The sequence below is a fragment of the Sapajus apella genome, unplaced genomic scaffold (assembly GCF_009761245.1).
Source record: "Sapajus apella isolate SASKATOON/1434 unplaced genomic scaffold, GSC_monkey_1.0 scaffold40, whole genome shotgun sequence".
NCBI lineage: Eukaryota > Metazoa > Chordata > Mammalia > Primates > Cebidae > Sapajus > Sapajus apella.
This window is the reverse complement of record NW_022436980.1, coordinates 13734741-13753327: the sequence shown is the minus strand read 5'-3', so window position 1 is coordinate 13753327 and position 18587 is coordinate 13734741. Positions and strand designations below refer to the sequence as shown.

General features: G+C 36.5%; 1 non-coding gene across 1 annotated transcript; it reads left to right on the top strand.

Moving 5' to 3' along the window:
• Nucleotides 1–16725: 16725 nt before the first annotated feature.
• On the top strand, nt 16726–16829 carry LOC116565626. Its single transcript, XR_004275544.1, has one exon. It is a non-coding gene; the product is annotated as a U6 spliceosomal RNA (small nuclear RNA).
• The last annotated feature ends 1758 nt before the right edge of the window (nt 16830–18587 follow it).

Below are 18587 nucleotides of genomic sequence, written 5' to 3'. Positions count from 1 at the left end.
TTTGCTCAGCTGTAGGCTAATGTAAATATTCTGAGCACATTTAATATAAGCTATGCTAAGCTATGATATTTGATAGATTAGGTATATTAAATGTATTTTTGACTTACAATATTTCTACTTACGATGGGTTGATCTAAATGAAACCCTATTGTAAATTGAGGAACATTTGTATATCAACATTAGCTCTTATTATTAATGTTTACCACTTTCTTCAATGCCTAGAAGAGCAAATGAAAGAATAAATATTCAACACACCTATACACACATACGCCCTGCGTATCCTACTTCCTAATGAAGACTATTCATAATAAGGTGTTCCTTTATGAATAATTAAAACCACTCAAAGTACCTGTCTATGTCAACTATATACATGGAGCAGTACATGCTATCTTTAAGCTGTCTTTGGCACTATGGGGACCAGTGCTTCCACTGAATTCATTGCTTCTCAACCCATGGTCGTCAGAGTTACTGCAAAACATCTTCAAACCTATAGTGCATCAAATATAGTTAGTTGACTGAATAAATTTGTCTTGCATCTATGCTTCAACTTTATGACATTTTAATTAATAAAGTATGAAAGATCACTTAGGCTCGGGAGTTTGAGACTAGCGTGGCAGCATGGCTGGACCTTGTCTCTACAAAAAATACTAAATTAGCCAAGTGTGTGAGGCACACCTGTGGTCCCAGCTACACGGGAGGCTGAGGTGGGAGGATCACTTGAGCTCCAGATGTTGAGGCTGCAGTGAGCCATAGTCATGCTACTGCACTCCAGTCTTGGTGACAGAGGGAGACCATGTCTCGAAAAAAGGAGAAGTAAACAAAAACTTAAAGAAATAATAGTTGCAGTTTCCAAACCAAAGCCTGTGATTCTGGTCACTACGACTTGGAAATACTTTCTAGAACTACTGTGACTCGTGCCATTACTCTATAAAATACAAGCCAGCTCCAAAAGGAAGTTTTTCCCCCACTGCATATAATACTATTAGACAGATGGTATTGTATACATGTTCATAATGATAATTTTTTTAAATTAGCACAGCAAACATTAACTGAGCATGATCTTCATGTCCTGTTCCGCACAGGATATATTTGTTGATGTGGACTCTAATAAAACGGCCAGTCCTTCTAAATATATATGTGTGCGTGTGTGTGTGTGTGTGTGTGTATATGTGTGTGTGTGTATATGTGTGTGTGTGTATATATATGTGTGTGTGTGTGTATATGTGTGTGTATATATATATGTGTGTGTGTGTGTGTGTGTATATGTGTGTGTGTGTTTATATATACATATATAAACACACACACATTTAAAACTACTACTAAGTTCAATAAGACCTTTATTGTTTTGTAGTTTCTCAGCAACTGATTCAAAGAATGCAACTAGAATCTTTTGGGATTCTGTAATGTTTGACATTTAAAAAAGAAACCTTGTACTTGGAAAGGTTGAGAACCACAGGCCTAGGTTAGGCTACATCATTAAAATGTCATGTCTGCCTACCTGAGCTCCCTGGCAAGCAGCAAAGGGCACTTGAGACAGGAATATACAAAGACTAAAAGAGCTCCTGCTAAACCTTCACTTCTAAAGGGCTCTGGGAGTCATTGCATGAATTTGTCCACATTTGTGAAATCCGTTTCAGCACAAACGTCAGCCTTTTGGCCAGAAACAGCTTAAACCATTGTGGACAAAGATTTCCTTCTTATTGAACATAGATAAATTGAGACTGAGAGAAGGTAGTTGACCACAAGGCTTACACTGTTGCGATGTTTCCAAATGTCAGCGGTGTCTGTCTAAATATTTACCTTCATTTAGAGGCTTTTCAATTAGGTGCTAAAATAGCAACTTCACCCACTAATCACCCACTATCACAATAAGCACATTTTAATATTCATGCAACAAATGTATATGCACATACACTTCAATAAACACTGGAGGTGAAATGGTAAACATGGGAAACAGTAAAGCTATTGTGGAACTCCATAACAAGAAGAAAACCTTGGTATCTCATTAGATTCCAGTTTTCTGGAAATTCCTAAATAAAGGATACTACTAACAAGAAGACATGAGCTCTGTGTTATTTATCCTTTTAGCGTCTACAAGCATAGTTAAAAAGTTAATTCAGCAGCTCGTCAATTACCTGCATCATTATCAGTGATTGAGATAAGGCTTAGGCAGAACCAGTGTGATGGGTTTGTTTATAAAATCCAGTTTCATTTGCTCTGCCTGAAGACACAAGATCCCATCTCCAAATTGCCTTTGCTTTAGGTCAGGACCATGTAATCAGTCTGTCTTGTGAAAATGTGAATGAAACTGATAGATGTAACTTACAGTCAGAAGTTAAAGGGGGGTATACATTCCCTACGTACTTTCTTCTAAAGTCATTTAAGACCCACTGTTAAAGTCACATTAGTAAAATATAAACATTTCTATGAGAAGTTACTGTTTTTTGTATTTTGAGGGTTTTTTTATTGTACTTCAGGTTCTGGAATACAAGTGCAGATCATGCAGTATTGTTGCATAGGTACACACATGGCAACGTGGTTTGCTGCCTCCATCCCCCGGTCACCTACATCTGGCATTTCTCCCCATGTTATCCCTCACCGACCTCCACACCTCCCTGCTGTCCCTCCCATGCCCCCCACCAACAGAGCCCAGTGTATGATGCTCCACTCCCTGTGTCCATGTGTTCTCACTGTTCAACACCTGCCTATGAGTGAGAACATAGTGTTTCATTTTCTGTTCTTGTGTCAGTTTGCTGAGAATGATGGTTTCCAGATTCATTCATGTCCCTACAAAGGACACAAACTCATCATTTTTTGTAGCTGCATAGTATTCCATCATGTATATGTGCCACATTTTCCTTGTGCAGTCTATCATTCATGGGAATTTGGGTTGGTTCCAGGTCTTTGCTATTGTAAACAGTATCACTATGAACATACGTGTGCATGTGTCTTTATAAGAGAATGATTTATAATCCTTTGGATATATACCCAGTAATAGGATTGCTGGGTCAAATGGAATTTCTATTTCTAGGTCCTTGAGGAATCACCACACTGTCTTCTACAATGATTGAACTAGTTTATACTCCCACCAACAGTGTAAAAGTGTTCCTATTTCTCCACATCCTCTCCAGCATCTGTTGTCTCCAGATTTTTTAATGATTGCCATTCTAACTGGTGTGAGACGGTATCTCAGTGTGGTTTTGATTTGCATTTCTCTAATGACCAGTGATGATGAGCACTTTTTCATATGTTTGTTAGCCTCATATATGTCTTCTTTTGAAAAGTATCTGTTCATATCCTTTGCCCACTTTTGAATGGGCTCATTTGTTTTTTTCTTGTAAACGTGTTTTAGTTCTTTGTAGATTCTTGATATTAGCCCTTTGTCAGATGGGTAGATTATGAAATTTTTTTCCCATTCTGTTGGTTGCCGATTCCCTCTAATGATTGTTTGTTTTGCTGTACAGAAGCTCTGGAGTTTAATTAGATTCCATTTGTCTATTTTGGCTTTTGTTGCCAATGCTTTTGGTGTTTTAGTCATGAAGTCCTTGCCTATGCCTATGTCCTGAATGGTTATGCCTAGGTTTTCTTCAAGGGTTTTTATGGTGTTAGGTCTTATGTTTAAGTCTTTAATCTATCTGGAGTTAATTTTAGTGTAAGATGTCAGGATGGGGTCCAGTTTCTGCTTTCTGCACATGGCTAGCCAGTTTTCCCAACACCATATATTAAACAGGAAATCCTTTCCTCATTGCTTGTTTTTGTCAGGTTTGTCAAAGATCAGATGGTTGTAGATGTGTGGCATTGCCTCCAGGGCCTCTGTTCTGTTCCATTAGTCTATATCTCTGTTTTGGTACCAGTACCATGCTGTTTTGATTACTGTAGCCTTGTAGTGTAGTTTGAAGTCAGGTAGCATGATGCCTCCAGCTTTGTTCTTTTGCTTAGGATTGTCTTGGTTATTTGGGCTCTCTTTTGGTTCCATGTGAAGTTTAAGGTTTTTTTTCCAGTTCTGTGAAGAAGATCATTAATAGCTTGATGGGGATAGAGTTGAATCTATAAATTACTTTAGGCAGTATGGCCAGTTTCACAATATTCGTTCTTCCTAAACATCAAAATGTGGAACTTAAAGAGTCAGTCATACACAAGTTTTGTATTAAAATGGCTCCTCAGTCTTGCCCAAATGTACTGAAATTAGAGGCAGAGATATTTCAAGCAGTGGTCAGGTATGGTGACAATGAAGCAGTGTTCTTTCCTTTATGCAAAGTTAATTGGCTTATATATAAATTTACTGTACAACTGTGACTTCATTAGTGAATCAAGTAAGTTAATTTGTGCAAGTGATAAAACATAGATGTTAAGAGCCTCAGCACTCATCAATATAGACTTCGGTCTGAATGCCAGTTTCACCATCTTCTAGTTCTTGGGTCATATGCAATTTCACCATTTTTTAGCTTTGGGACTCTGTCAGTTTCATTCTCTAAGAAATCAGGGTAAGAATATTTGCTACCTAAAATTTTTCTGATTATTAAATGAGTTAATGTTTGTAAAATCACTTAGCACAGTGTCTAACAAATGGTAAACAGCCACTAATGAGAATTATCATGATGTGCATTAAATCTGTTCCTTTCAGTATAATCATACAATGGATAAATCCGGGTATAAATATTCATACTCACATATATATTATGAATGAAAACATGTTACATCTGCTAAATAACTTTTGGCACCTCTAAGGAAATATTATTACAATTGAGTTATCATGTAGAATTCCACTGTTGGAAAACATGAGTGAAATCTGATATATAATGTAGGCTTAAAGATTAAAATGTATATGAACTAAAATTTTAAAACTATTTAAAATGTTAGCATAAATTCTTAAAGGTACTCATTAGATAGTGAATTTTTTCCTCTGCTTTAAGTACAGTATTACCAGATATCACATATTATCAATTACTCACAGTTACTATGACATCAACTATATATGCCATATCTGCTCCTGATGTGGGATACAGAAAGTAAGGAGTATGAATCCAAAGACATCCCAGACACTTGCTTTCTATATAAAGTGAATAATTGGCTTGCTTTTTACTCATTTACATTTTGCTTGTGAAATTGAAGTTGGTAATGTCGAGCAGTCTATTCTTCAAGTCAAAGACCACCACTAACTTTCTGAAGAATAAATTCATAAATTAAAGATTGAAGTCATCAGCCCTGAACTGTTTTACTCACCCTCTAGAAAATTATCCAATCTGTGCTTCCAGGATCTTTCGAATTGTTAGCACCATGCAAAACATTTCTTATGATTTCACCAGGAATGTCATTTCTTATTGTTTTCATTGCTTCTCACATTGTCGTCTTCATGCCTGAACCAATTGACAAACTTGCCTGTCGAACTGTGCATTAGAATCTGGAGTAACTCTCAATTCGTAACAGGTGTAAGTTTCAAGATGCCTTTGTGCCTGCTGAGCTATGGCTTCCTTATCCAACCTCCTGGGCTGCTTTCATGGGACTGGAAAACTGCCTCAGGTCCTGATTTATACTCCAGTTTTCTGACTAGGATTGGATCTTGTTTCTGAGCTCCAACAATCACAACAAGGTTCTGAAACAGTCCCAATTTTCCTAAGAGTTGAACCCTCTCTCCCTTTTTCCAACAACTGGCTAGAATCCTACTTCAGCCCAGATGGATTTCCACACTCCAGAAACCACACAATTCCCATCCACCTGTTTCTGAGCAGCACAGCTACTGGAAAACTCCAGCTGCTGGGCCCCAACCACCTAATTTGAATCTTGGCATATCAACTCAAGCCCAGATGGAGAAAAAATTTGCTCAATCAACTTGGACCCTGATTCAGATTCCTACCACCTTACTTGGAGGCTAACTCTCCAACTGACTAAGTTTCCCTAGTCCTGGTGCTGTCTATTCCTAACTTATTTTTCTCTTCCTGCAGGCTAGATAATTGAGGGCTCATTGTGCTACATCACCTGCCCCACCGAGTTTATTACAATAAATACCTTGGGCAGCCTAATGCTGTCTTATTTCTTTCTGGCATCTTTCATTAATACAGTGTCAATGAAAAGTATCTTCAGTTATACCAAGTGCTTCTCTAGTATATTTTCGGCTCATTTCCAAGTCCCTAATGCCTCGCCAGCAAAATAATAAGGGATTCTCTACAGTTAGGACACTGAGTTTTAAAAGATGAATATAGGTCACATACAGTCCTATGTGGACCAAGAAAGGGAAGCCTTTGTTAATAGCTCTTCTCTGCCATCACATTTCGGGAGTTTGCTGTGTTAAACACTCCCAGTCCCTGGTCTCCCTCCTGTCTTCTCCTGTCCTGTATTTTCCCACAGTTCCTATTGTTTCTAATCTCTGCCTCACTTCTCTCTTTTGTTTTTTTTCCATCCTCAGGCTTCAGTGAAGACCTTCGTAATATAACTTTGCATACTTGGATGTATATCTCTAGGACAGATTCCTTAAAATGGACTTACAGGGGCTGTTCAACATTTTTTTAATATGAAAAGAAAAAGCAACGGTGACATCCTACAAAAATCCTTTGCTTTCCATTCTCTGTTGAAAGAGCACAAATTTCTATAGAATTCTAAGCTATATTAAGAGCATTAGTGGCTGTGGGAAGGGTGAGAAGCTGAGAGGAAGTGGGAAAGAAAGAAAAGAAGGGAAATAGAGAAAAGAGGAAGAGAGAGAATTGGAAGTTTTTCAGGCAAATGAGGGAAACATTTGGTGGGGAGGAAAAGATTTCAACTGTGCCCAAGCACAATGGCATTCACTTCCAAATTTGAAATTGTCTGCTGATGGTGGCTGAAAACATACAACTCTTTTTCTAAATCTTATTTTCACTATTATAGTCTTCTCAGGCTGACATAATTACCTTTTGGGGTTTCATCAGCCTTTGGCAAAATTGCAGCATCTACATTTCAAAAATGTTCTATTTCCAGAAAGTAATCTACAGCCTCTTATTTTTTAATACATGGCAGGTGGCTAGCTGTTAACAAACTTTTTTTTTTTCCTAAAGAATGACATAATTAACCCAAGCATGTTACATTCCCATTGCTGGAAATTCTATAACAAGAAGTTAAAATCTGACTCCATTTAATAATAAACTAGTGTTTGAAATTATTATTTTTTCATAATCTAGCACCTTGCCAAATTCACCCAAGGCTTCCTTTCACACAATAGCTGTCTGTTGGTCTCACTCTATTTCACCTTGCAGCAGGTGACAGCTTTGTTGTCAGTCCACATGAGGACAGACTTTGGAACAAAGGAAAGGAAAAGGTATCAAAGGAGGCATGCTGTGTCCTTCTTAAAAGCAGTTTGTCTTCTGTTTGTCTTTTGACTTCAAGTGCACGTAGGGAACTGAAAGTGTTTGGCTGATACTCCTCTGGGAAGTATGATAAAGTTGAGGGAGAGTAGCTGGCTCCTTGATCCCAATGCCAATGGTGTGTGAGGAATGGCTCGAGAAGAATTAAGAACAGGTGGTACTTAGATTTTAGATTTCCAAGTTTCATTATATCACCTTAACCAGGGAGATCAGGCCTTAGCCACTGAAAAAGTAACCAAGTTCTGAGTAGACTGCTGTATAAACCTGATGCCAGTTGGTTATTTTGCAATGCGAAGCATGCTTTTGAATGAAAAGGTGGTCATCTTCTCTAGTACCCAGGATAACCCGTGCCTGTAAAGAAGTTGTTTTTTAAACAAAATTGTTTGCTCAAACACAGCTATGTTAGCATGGAAGCAGCAAATGGGATATAACATGATAAAAATCATAGCACCTGCTCATTTTATTGCTTATGATACTTTACACCAGAGCTGGCAATTTTTTTCTCTGTAAAGCTTCATGTTGTAAATATTTTTAACAACACAGGCCACAGTCTGCATCGCAGATACTCAACTCTGCCATTGCAGTGTGATGTCACTGTAGGAAAGTTGAATACATAAGTGGGCAAGGCTCTTCTCCACCCAAAAAAACTGTATATACAAAAACAGGCAGCATGCCAGATTTGTCCTTCTTCTACTCGAATTCAGCTGCACAATAATATATGAGATACAATTCCTAGAGGTAGATGTTACCTATTTTGTATGTAAAGAAACTGAGGTTCGGAGGAATTGAGTGCTTTACGGGAAGTGGTACCATAAATAATGCTGAGTTCCTCAAACTAGACTTTATCTTTCAAGTCTCATTCTAGTATATCAAAGGTGAGTAGTCTGGAGTTTATTTTATCCAAGCAGTGGTAAAATCTCATTAAAAATGTGTATTAATTAAAAATGAAATATTTTCTTCCAATCTTCATGATATTTGTGTCAATTGAGTGTTACTACTTTTCCCTAAGAGCATAAGAGAAACACCAAAAATTGAATCCTTTAACTCAATTAACTTTCTAAACTCTAGGTTTACATTAAGATCTGACTTTGAACATTTAATTCCAATATGAATTGGTGGCACAAAGAAAAGTTTAATTTTCTAAAACTGCATTTATCTTTTTCACAATTTCCAACCACGCTGAGTAGGATTTTTTTTTTTTTTTTACTTATCAATTAAAATATTTAAAACTCCTCTGGTTTCAACAGTCTTTGTTCAATCTCTTCAAAGTCAAATATCCTATTAGGGCTGTTTTAGATTTACCTCTTTCACATAATTCACTATTTTATAGGTAAGTGCTAAATATTTCAGATTTCACTCTTTCTTTTACTTTTCTTATTATCCAGGAAAACTTCCCCAACCTAGCAAGACAGGCCAATATTTAAGTCCAGAAAATACAGAGAACACCACAAAGATATTCCTCAAGAAGAGCAACCCCAAGGCACATCATCGTCAGATTCACCGGGGTTGAAATGAAGGAGAAAACGCCAAGGGCAGCCAGAGAGAAAGGTCAGGTTACCCACAAAGGGAAGCCTATCAGACTCACAGCAAATCTCTCAGCAGAAACCCTACAAGCCAGAAGAGAGTGGGGGCCAATATTCAACATCCTCAAAGAAAAGAACTTTCAACCTAGAATTTCATATCCAGCCAAACTAACTTTCATAAGCGAAGGAAAATAAAATCTTTTACAAACAAGCAATTTCTCAGAGATTTCATCACCACCAGGCCTGCTTTACAAGAGCTCCTGAAAGAAGCACTAAACATAGAAAGGAGCAACCAGTACTTTTCTCAAGTTTATACCTATGACAGGAGATGACCCTGTCCTTACAGAAGTGGGTGAAGGAGACATGAGGTGAATGTGCCTCAGATCCATGAGGTACTGGATCTCTATTACCTCTTGTGCAGAATATGTGAACCGGTCTGTACCTCAGATTGGTGACTGCCAACAGGCAACAGGCTCACCAGGCTTTTGGGATGACATGTTGGCAACTCTGCTAGAACTTCAGTACCACCATTTTCACCCAATCTCAAAATCTATGGTGGCAACTTGGCCTTGACTCCAGTCCTCTGCTACCCACAGGCAATTTTAACATCACTCCATCACTTCACTGGGGTATACAGGAAAGTCTGTGATTCCAGAATGCCTGAAAGACTATTTATCTACCTGCGTTACAGCAAAGACATGCATAACTACCACAAGCCATGTTAGGATTATCTGTGGGCTAGGCTCCCAAATGAGGCTTGAAGACACTCAGGAAACCCTGATCAGCCAGGCTCTCTCATAACCATGGTAATTCCTGTTTTCAATTTCAGACAGATAATAAAGCCCTTCTTCCTGATCTGAAGACCCTTCTCTCTGTCGTCTTCTTGCCGTCCTTTCCCCACCAACTACTTGGACTGCAAGCAGCATATTCTCATTCATTTATTCTTAGTTTTTCTGTCTCTGTCTCTGTGTGTCTCTCTGTTTCTTTCTCTTTCTCTTCCCTTCAGGAGATATAATATGAGTGAGGCCAAGCAAATTTGATCTCAGTCATGAGATCTAGATAAAAGAATCTAGAAAATCCTGTTTAACAATGCCTGGTTTCAAGGTAGTTGTCTCCTGTAAACTTCTATTTGTATGACCGGAAGCTGAATATTAGTTCACTTTCCCTTTGATTTCACCTGGCATTCTTTTTTTTTTTAACCTGGCATTCTTAATCTTTTCTGTGGTAGATAGATGCCTAAAGCTAACTGAGAAATTAAATGTAGATATAAGCCACACACACACACACACACACACACACACACACACACACACACACAAATAGATATACATTAATACACTGAAAAAATATAAACAGGAATAACTTCAGTAAGGTGACTGACTAGAGTGGTCTAGCTTTCACCACACCCCCCAGACAGAAAGGAACTGAACAGTCAATAAACAATTATATTTCAACTGGAGCAATTGAGAAACTCTGCCTCGTGGGTTCAAGGGTTTCTCCTGGCTCAGCCTTCCCACCATCTGGGATTACAGGCACCTGCCACCACGCCCAGCTAAGTTTTGTAATTTTAGTAGAGACAGGGTTTCACCATGTTGGCCGGGCTGGTCTCAAATTCTTGATGTCAGGTGATCCACCCGCTTTGGCTTCCCAAAGTGCTGGGATTACAGGTGTGAGCCACCATGCCTGGCCTTATATCCTTCCTTGTCTAGAGTCCAGACTGAAATAATTTCATCACACTCATGGCATCATAATAACCATCTTCTGTGATCCCTTTCATCATATGACTCTTTTATAAACAGAAAGTTTATTATTTTAATTTTGCAAAGCCCTTTCGATAGCATATTAACTTATCCTAATAATATTCTATTAAATGAATAAATCCTTATATAGAGATCAGTAATCTCTCTCTCTCTCTCTCCGTCTCTCACACACACACACAGTCACACACACACACATTTTATGATCTACCCAGAGCAGCTTATAATTATAGTTTTCTTATAAATTTCCATTTGACTAGTCATGTACTCTGTTGTATTCAAATCTGTGTTATGAGTCATGTGGTAACAAAGGTCTTCCCTAGTTATATTTATAATTAAAGTTTCCCTTATAAGTCCTTTTTTCCAACACATTGATCATTTTTGTGATATTTGAACCATTTCGACATTCCTACTCATTAGATGAATTCAACAGTCTCATAATGCTTTGAATATTTCTTTATATTTTTTCCACAAATACTGAAAAATCTCTGGTTTTTTTTCCTTTATTACCCCTTTCCTGCTTGCATTTGATATCATTTTGTTAGACTGTGCATTGATTTCTATAATTATAAAGGCTTGCCTTACATCATGGGTTCTACATCTTTCACTGTACCTTGAAATCTATTTTTTAAATTCTGGAAACAAAAGACATTAACATTGTACTTAATCTATTGACTATAAAGTTGTTACGGATTTAACTCAAATTACCCTATGAGGAGGATTCATGTCCCAACACAGTTATTGAATCTTTGTATGTAGAGTGATATCAAATATCTTGTTTAAGATGGTTAATTCCCCCTTGCTGATGAGGAAAACAGAAATATTTTGTTATCAGCTGTTACTTACTGAGTAGCTGGGCTGCCTTGGTAAAAGTCTGAGAAGAGTAATTTGGAGTGAGCAAATACAGTGACATGGAAATTCTATTTTCTGAGGAATCCTAAGTGCTCTTAGGCGATGCTCTTCTTCATGAGACACTGAAAACATCTGGCCTTTCCATCTTTCATCCCATATTCCTTTTCAGGTTCTAGGACTTATTTAGGGAGGTACATCAGCTTTTTTGTCACTTGCTTCTTAAGCATTCTTTGTACTTTCCATGCTGGTGGATCCTTTCTGCCTTGTTAATTGCCTCAGACTAATAAAGTAAACTGAAGTCTTATTTTCTCAATGAACAACGGGTAAGCATTAACTGAAATCTCATGAACATCTGTATTTAATTTTTCTAGGAAAGCAGGCATGTAGCCTCTGTTTCCCATCACTAAGCTATCAGTGCCTGACACAGCGTCTGACTGTGTGATGTCCACACACGTTTGTTAAACACTTCACGTGGTAATAATAGTCACAGGTAAAACAGTCTCCTAGAGTTTTAAAAATATTAGTTCTTTTGACTCATATGCATAGACATGTTATTGTTCCATATAATAAAACAAGATGTTCTTATTAATAAAGTTCTCTACATTCTCATTTATAAAATCTCTCTTATCTTTCCCTCGGCAATACGATTTTGTGAACAGCTAGTCTTTTTGTTTTTTCACATCTGCTTACTGATTCAAACTCCAAGTTTCAGTTTTCTCATCAACACAGTGGTGACCAAATAAGAAACAATCTTTTCCTCACAGTGTAGTTATAAGGATTAAATGCAGCAAATTATTCAAGAGTCGATTTACTCAAAAATGCCTACCAGATATTCCCAATGCTCAATAAATATCAATTGCCTTTTTCTCTTCCTCTTTTTGTTCTGACTGGAAAACAAAATATCATCTGCAGTATTTCAGTGAGAAAAGATGAGATTCTCCATTTACACAAAGGCTTTTTCTACCTTAGAAAGTAAGCAAACTTACAGAGCAGTGCTAAACACAAATACCAGTTGTATAGGTGACGGAGAGCTGAAATCTGTTCAAAAAATCATGAGAGAATCTAAAGCTTAACAAAGAGGAGTTTAATTGGAAACTGTAGTACCTCCATCTGCTCCAACATCTTTTATTGAGTCCTGATTATTATTGCCTGTGGCAGATCAGCTTTAGACTACTCTGAATAAAGAGAAGTGTGATACTAATTGTTACATTTGAACTCTTACCAGATTAGAAATTGCGCAGCTATGCATACGCCATATAATAGATTTCAGGTTCCTTTTTTTCTGTTTTCAGGAGATTATTCTATCTGGGATGTTTTAGTGTATTATTTAAAAATAAATTTTGCAGAAGATAATATGTTCCCTAAGACTTTGTGTCAGGTGAAAGAAAGGAACACGGCCACACCAGTCTAGTACAAGCAAGAAGCAGCTAGCATCCACCTTCCTAAATGTAGGGCCAACCCAATCTGCAGGTCAATTACAGAATAGAAAATATTGTCTTTGTTTAGGAAAAGTACCACTTTACATGAAAAAAAAAAATCTCTGTCTTTGGAAGAACTGATCCAATTCAGAGGAAGTAGAAGCTGAACCAACACTTAGAATATAACAGGCTTGGCACAAAACTCTACTAGTAGGAACTGTTGTTCACAGTTAACAGAAAAATGGGCTGATGGAAGTTAAATGGAAGTCACGCAGCTAGCAAGTAAATAAACAAGGATTCAAACTTAGTGGGGTATTTTTTTCTGCCTTTCAAACATGTATGATTCTACTCCTCCTCCCTGTTTTATGAGCAAAGGACTCCGAGGGTTGTTCCAAGGATCAAAGTAATAATGTATTAAGTTAAAGAAATATGCTTTGAAAGCGGAAGGATGGAGGTGTCTGGTAAACACACAGACACACCCTGACCCAGTTTTTCCACAATAAAATGAAATGTTGTGAAAATAAAATTGGATGAAATTCTAAGAGTCCTTTAGAAAGTTAAACTACTGTAACTTTTTTTCTTCTTGTTGTTGTTGAAATGGAGTCTCGCTCTCTCACCTAGGCTGGAGTGCAGTGGTATGACCTCTGCTCACTGCAACCCCAGCCTCTTGGATTCAAGTGATTCTTCTGCCTCAGCCTCCCAAGTAGCTGGGATTATAGGCATGCGCCACCATGTCCAGCTAATTTTTGTATTTTTAATAGAGACAGGGTTTTGCATTGTTGAACGGGCTGGTCTTGAACTCTTGAACTCAGGCGATCCACCCACCTTGGCCTATCAAAGTGCTATTATTACAGTGTGAGCCACCGTAAAGTATCTTAATTGCATTTATGGTATTTATGGTATAGAAGCAGAAAGCCATTTGCCTCGAGACCCTTCTTTCTTCCCTCCTACTTTTCCTCCTCACTTCTTTTTCACCTCTCTCCTATCACATATTGCCACATGTGAAGAGAGCTAAGTCCTTAAAACAAATTTTCAAGAAAATAAAAATAGAAGGTGAAAAGGAGAATGCATAAAAACTTCAGGGAGGAAGAAAATTGTATTCATGGCTAACGGCAGCATTCTCAGAATTATTTCAGAATTACAATTATGTCCTTATTTATTTTATTTATAAGCTCCTTAAGGGCAGAGATGTTATCTTAAGGCTCTTTGTATTCCCAGCAAGTAGCACAGAAAATACACTTAATAAATGTTTACTGTTGATAGACAATACATGCACACAGAGAGAGAGACAAAGAGAGAGGAATGATAATTAATGTATAGTGAATTCCTTCGCTGCAAGAATTTTGTTTCACCCCTCTTGCATTAGTCTATTCTCATGCCGCTAATAAGGACATACCTGAGACTGGGTAATGTATACAGGAAAGGATTGCTTGAGCCCAGGATTACAAGACTGCAGTGAGCCATGATCATGCCACTGCACTCCAACCTCGGCAACAGAGTGAGATCACCAACTCAAAAATTTTTACAGGTCAATTTGAGGAAAATTGTATCTATAAATATTAAATCTCCTGATACATAAACATGTATATCTTTGTATTTATTTAGATTTTCTTTAAAATATTTTTGGCCACGTTTTATAGTCTTGGTAGAAATACCTGGCATGTCTTTTAAATTTTTTGGTATTTAATGTTTTGGATACTGTATTAGTCCATTTACATACTGCTATAAAGAACTGCCCAAGACCAGATAATTTATAAAGGAAAGAGGTTTAATTGACTCACAGTTCAGTATGGCCAGGAGGCCTCAGGAAGCTTCAATCATGGCAAAATGGAAGCAAACATGTCCTTCTTCAGATGACAGAAGTGCCAAGCGAGGAGGGGAAAGTGCCTTTAAAAAATCAGGTCTCATGAGGACTCACTCACTATCACAAGAACAGTAGCATAGGGGTAGCCTATGCTACCATGATTCAATTACCGTGTCCCTCCCACAACACATGGGGATTATGGGAACTACAATTCAAGATGAGATTTGGGTGGGGAAACAGCCAAACCACACCACCTCCTGAGGTTACTAAAACAAGTATGATGTGTTTCAAGTGCAGATTACAAGTTGTATATTTTAACTGGGAAAGCAAAAAGAATTAAAATTCTAATTAAGTGGCCAGTAGGTAGGGAGAAACCAGAAAATTACAATGTAAACAAAGGCAAGGGAAAAAATTGTTTTAGGAAGAGAAAGGATAGCATCAGTTTCTACAGTGAGGTCAATTATAATATGTAAGGAAGTGTCCAAAGGATTAAACAACAAGGAGCACATTGATAAACCCATCAGAAGAAGAAAATTGATTCAGTCTTCTAACTTCTTCTAACTATAATTTTGTTTATTGAAAGAACATCTCAAATGTCTAAATTATCTCATGCTGATTTATATGAAAAAACAATTGGCAATAATGAATGTATTCATCCATTTGTACAATTTGGGCACATGCTTGGACAGTGGGGAGAAAGAGTAGATAAATATTGTGAATGTATGGGCTACCACTCATCTACTTTATCATTTTTCTCAAACTTTGGTTCGCATCAAAATCAGCTTGAGAGGCTTTTGGAAAATACATTTAGAAACCACATAATTTTTATTTGGGTTTAGCCCAAAACTGAGTGAATCTGAATTATCTGCTATAGGACCAAAGTATCTATATTTTTATAAACTTCCAAGATAATTTTAATGCACATCAGTGTTTTAAACCACTAACATTATTTCTCTAATAGCCATATTGTAAAGGTATATCTGTGGTTTCCATTTCTATTTCAGAAAGAAAACTCAGATAACCTAAAAATTCTCAAGCTCTAACACCAAGAAATGCTGGGTCAAATATAATACAATTCTGGATAAAATGTAAAAATGAAAAAGACCTTGCTTCTTGTGGTAACAATGAGAAAAACCTAGACCAAGGAAAAGTTATAATTTTGATGTCACCAAGGAAAACTAGATGCTTCAAGGAAGACTTGGTAAACTGGCATTTGTACATACTGAATTCTGCCATACCTAGGAACAGGTATCTGGTTTAGCTATGGCAAATTAAAGTGAAAGGTGCTAAAGATGGACAGATTTCATGGAAAATAGGAGAGGTCAGAATTATCTTGAATGATTGTGTGAATGAACTGTAGCTTAAAAAATGCACAAGCATGAAACAAATTGCTGGGCTAATAATTCTCTCCTCCAACAATACCCTCAAATTTTACAACAGAGCTGCAGTAAAGGAGGATCCGAAAACACAATCCTGTGCATTTTCAGAATGACTGGATTTTTGAGTCCTAAAAGTGATCAATTCAAAGAATAACTAACATATTGAAAAGTGCAGCCAATTCACTCCCAACTCAAATATTTACAAGGTAAAAGTGGATTGAATTCAATATAATTATAGCTGTGGCTTAGCCTTAACACAATATGTTAAGGACAATAAATGATGAGGACCTCATTCTAATCACATAACCTAGGAAAGGGATTTTATTCTCTGGACTTCAGAACGAGCAATATGTTCTTCAATCTCAACTCTTGAGTGAATGATATTTGTCATAAGAATCTTAAAAGGTGAAAGACAGAAAATTTACATCTAAGTAACAAAGATCTACTGATACAAGTAGAAAACAAATAGTAAGATGATAGACTTATACCAAAATTATACCATAACTATGTTAAAAGTTATTAGGAAAAAATTCCAAAACTAAATACTGTTTATATGAGACATGCCTAAAATGTCTCATATAAACAGTATTCAGTTTTACACATTTAGATTTATAGATACTAATAGATTAAAAAGAAGGAAAGAGATACTAAGGCAAACAAACCACTTTGGCAGCACATATACTAAAAATTAAAATGATAAAGAGATGATTTGCATAGTTCCTGTGAGTGGATGACATGCAAATTTGTAAAGCATTCCATATTTTTAATTACCACTAGACCACCCCTGTAAGAAGTGCTTGAGTCCTGTACCTGAAAGCAAAGAAGAATATCTACTATCTTGAAAACACACAAAACACTGTTGAAGAAGATGGCAGATATGAGGCAGGGCTAATGTGCATATCCCATTTGTCTAAGACAGAAAAAAAGAGACAAAGAAGGTCATTGTTTAATGACAAAGGTATCAATTCAGTGAAAGGATACGACAATTATAAAACATATATTCACTCAACACAAGACCATCCAGATATATAAAGTAAATTTTCTTAGTGCTAAAGAGAGAGATAGATCCTACTAAAACAACAGTTGAGAACTTCAACATTTAGACAAAAGTATCAACGAAGAAACATTGGATTTAAACTGCACTTTAGACCAAATGGACCTAAAATACATTTATAGAAAATTTCATCTATCAGCTGCAGAATACACATTTTTATCATCAGCATATGGAACATTCTCCAAGATAGACCATATGTTAGGTTGCAAAGCAAATCTCAACAAATTTTTAACAACTGAAAGCATATCAAGTCTATTCAAATCACAAAATGTAGAAAAACTAGAAATCAGCGAGAAACTTTGTAAGCTGCACAGATAATGGAAATTATACAACATGCTCTTGAGCACTGGGTCAAAAAATGAATAATAAATTTTTAAAATTTCTTGACACAAGTGAAAATGGAAACACAATATACTGAAACTTATGGGTTATAGCAATAGTAGTACAAAGAGATAAGTTTATAGCAATAAATGCATACATTAAAAGTAGAAAGATTTCAAATAAACAACCTAAAAATTCACCTCAAAGAACTAGACAAGCAAGAACAAACCAAACCAAAATTAGCAGAAGGAAGAAAACAATAAAGATTAGAGCAGCAGTAAATGAGATAGAGACAAAAAATACAACACAAATGATTAAAAAAATGAAAAGTTACATTTTGAAAAGATAGACAAAATTGATAAACCACTAGCTAGATTAACCAAGAAAAAAGAGAGAGAATCCAAACAAGTAAAATAAAAAAGGAGACATTACAATTGATACTATGGAAATTTAAAAGATCATTAAAGGCTACTACAAACAACTACAAGCTAAACATTTAAAAACCTGGAAGAAATGGATGAATTCCTGGACATATACGACTTCCCAATATTGAACCAGGAAGAAATAGAAACCCTGAACAGATTAGCAAGGAGTAACAAGATTGAATCTGCAATAGAAAGTCTCCCAACAAAGAAAAGCTCAGGATTAGATGGCTTTACTCTGAATTCTACCGGACTTTTAAAGAACACCAATTCTCATACTATTCCAAAAATTGAAGAGAAGAGAGTTCTTCCTAACTGATTGTACAAGGCCAGCATTACCATGATACCAAAATCAGATATGAACAAAACAGAAAAGAGAAACTACAGACCAATATTCCTAATATATATAGATGCAAATATCCTCATCAAAATACTAGCAAACCAAATTAATAGCATATTAAAAGAATTATACATAATGACCAAGTGGGATTTATCCCAGGTATGCAAGAACAGTTCAGCGTATATAAATCAATAAATGTGATACATCACTTCAACAGAATGATGGACAAAACCCATATAATCATCTCAACAGATGCAAAAAAGGAATGTGACAAAGTTCAACGTCTCTTAATAATAAAAACTCTCAACAAATTAGGCTTGGAAGGAACATATGTCCACATAATGAGTCATATAAGACAAGTAAATAGCTAACATACTCCAAGGAGA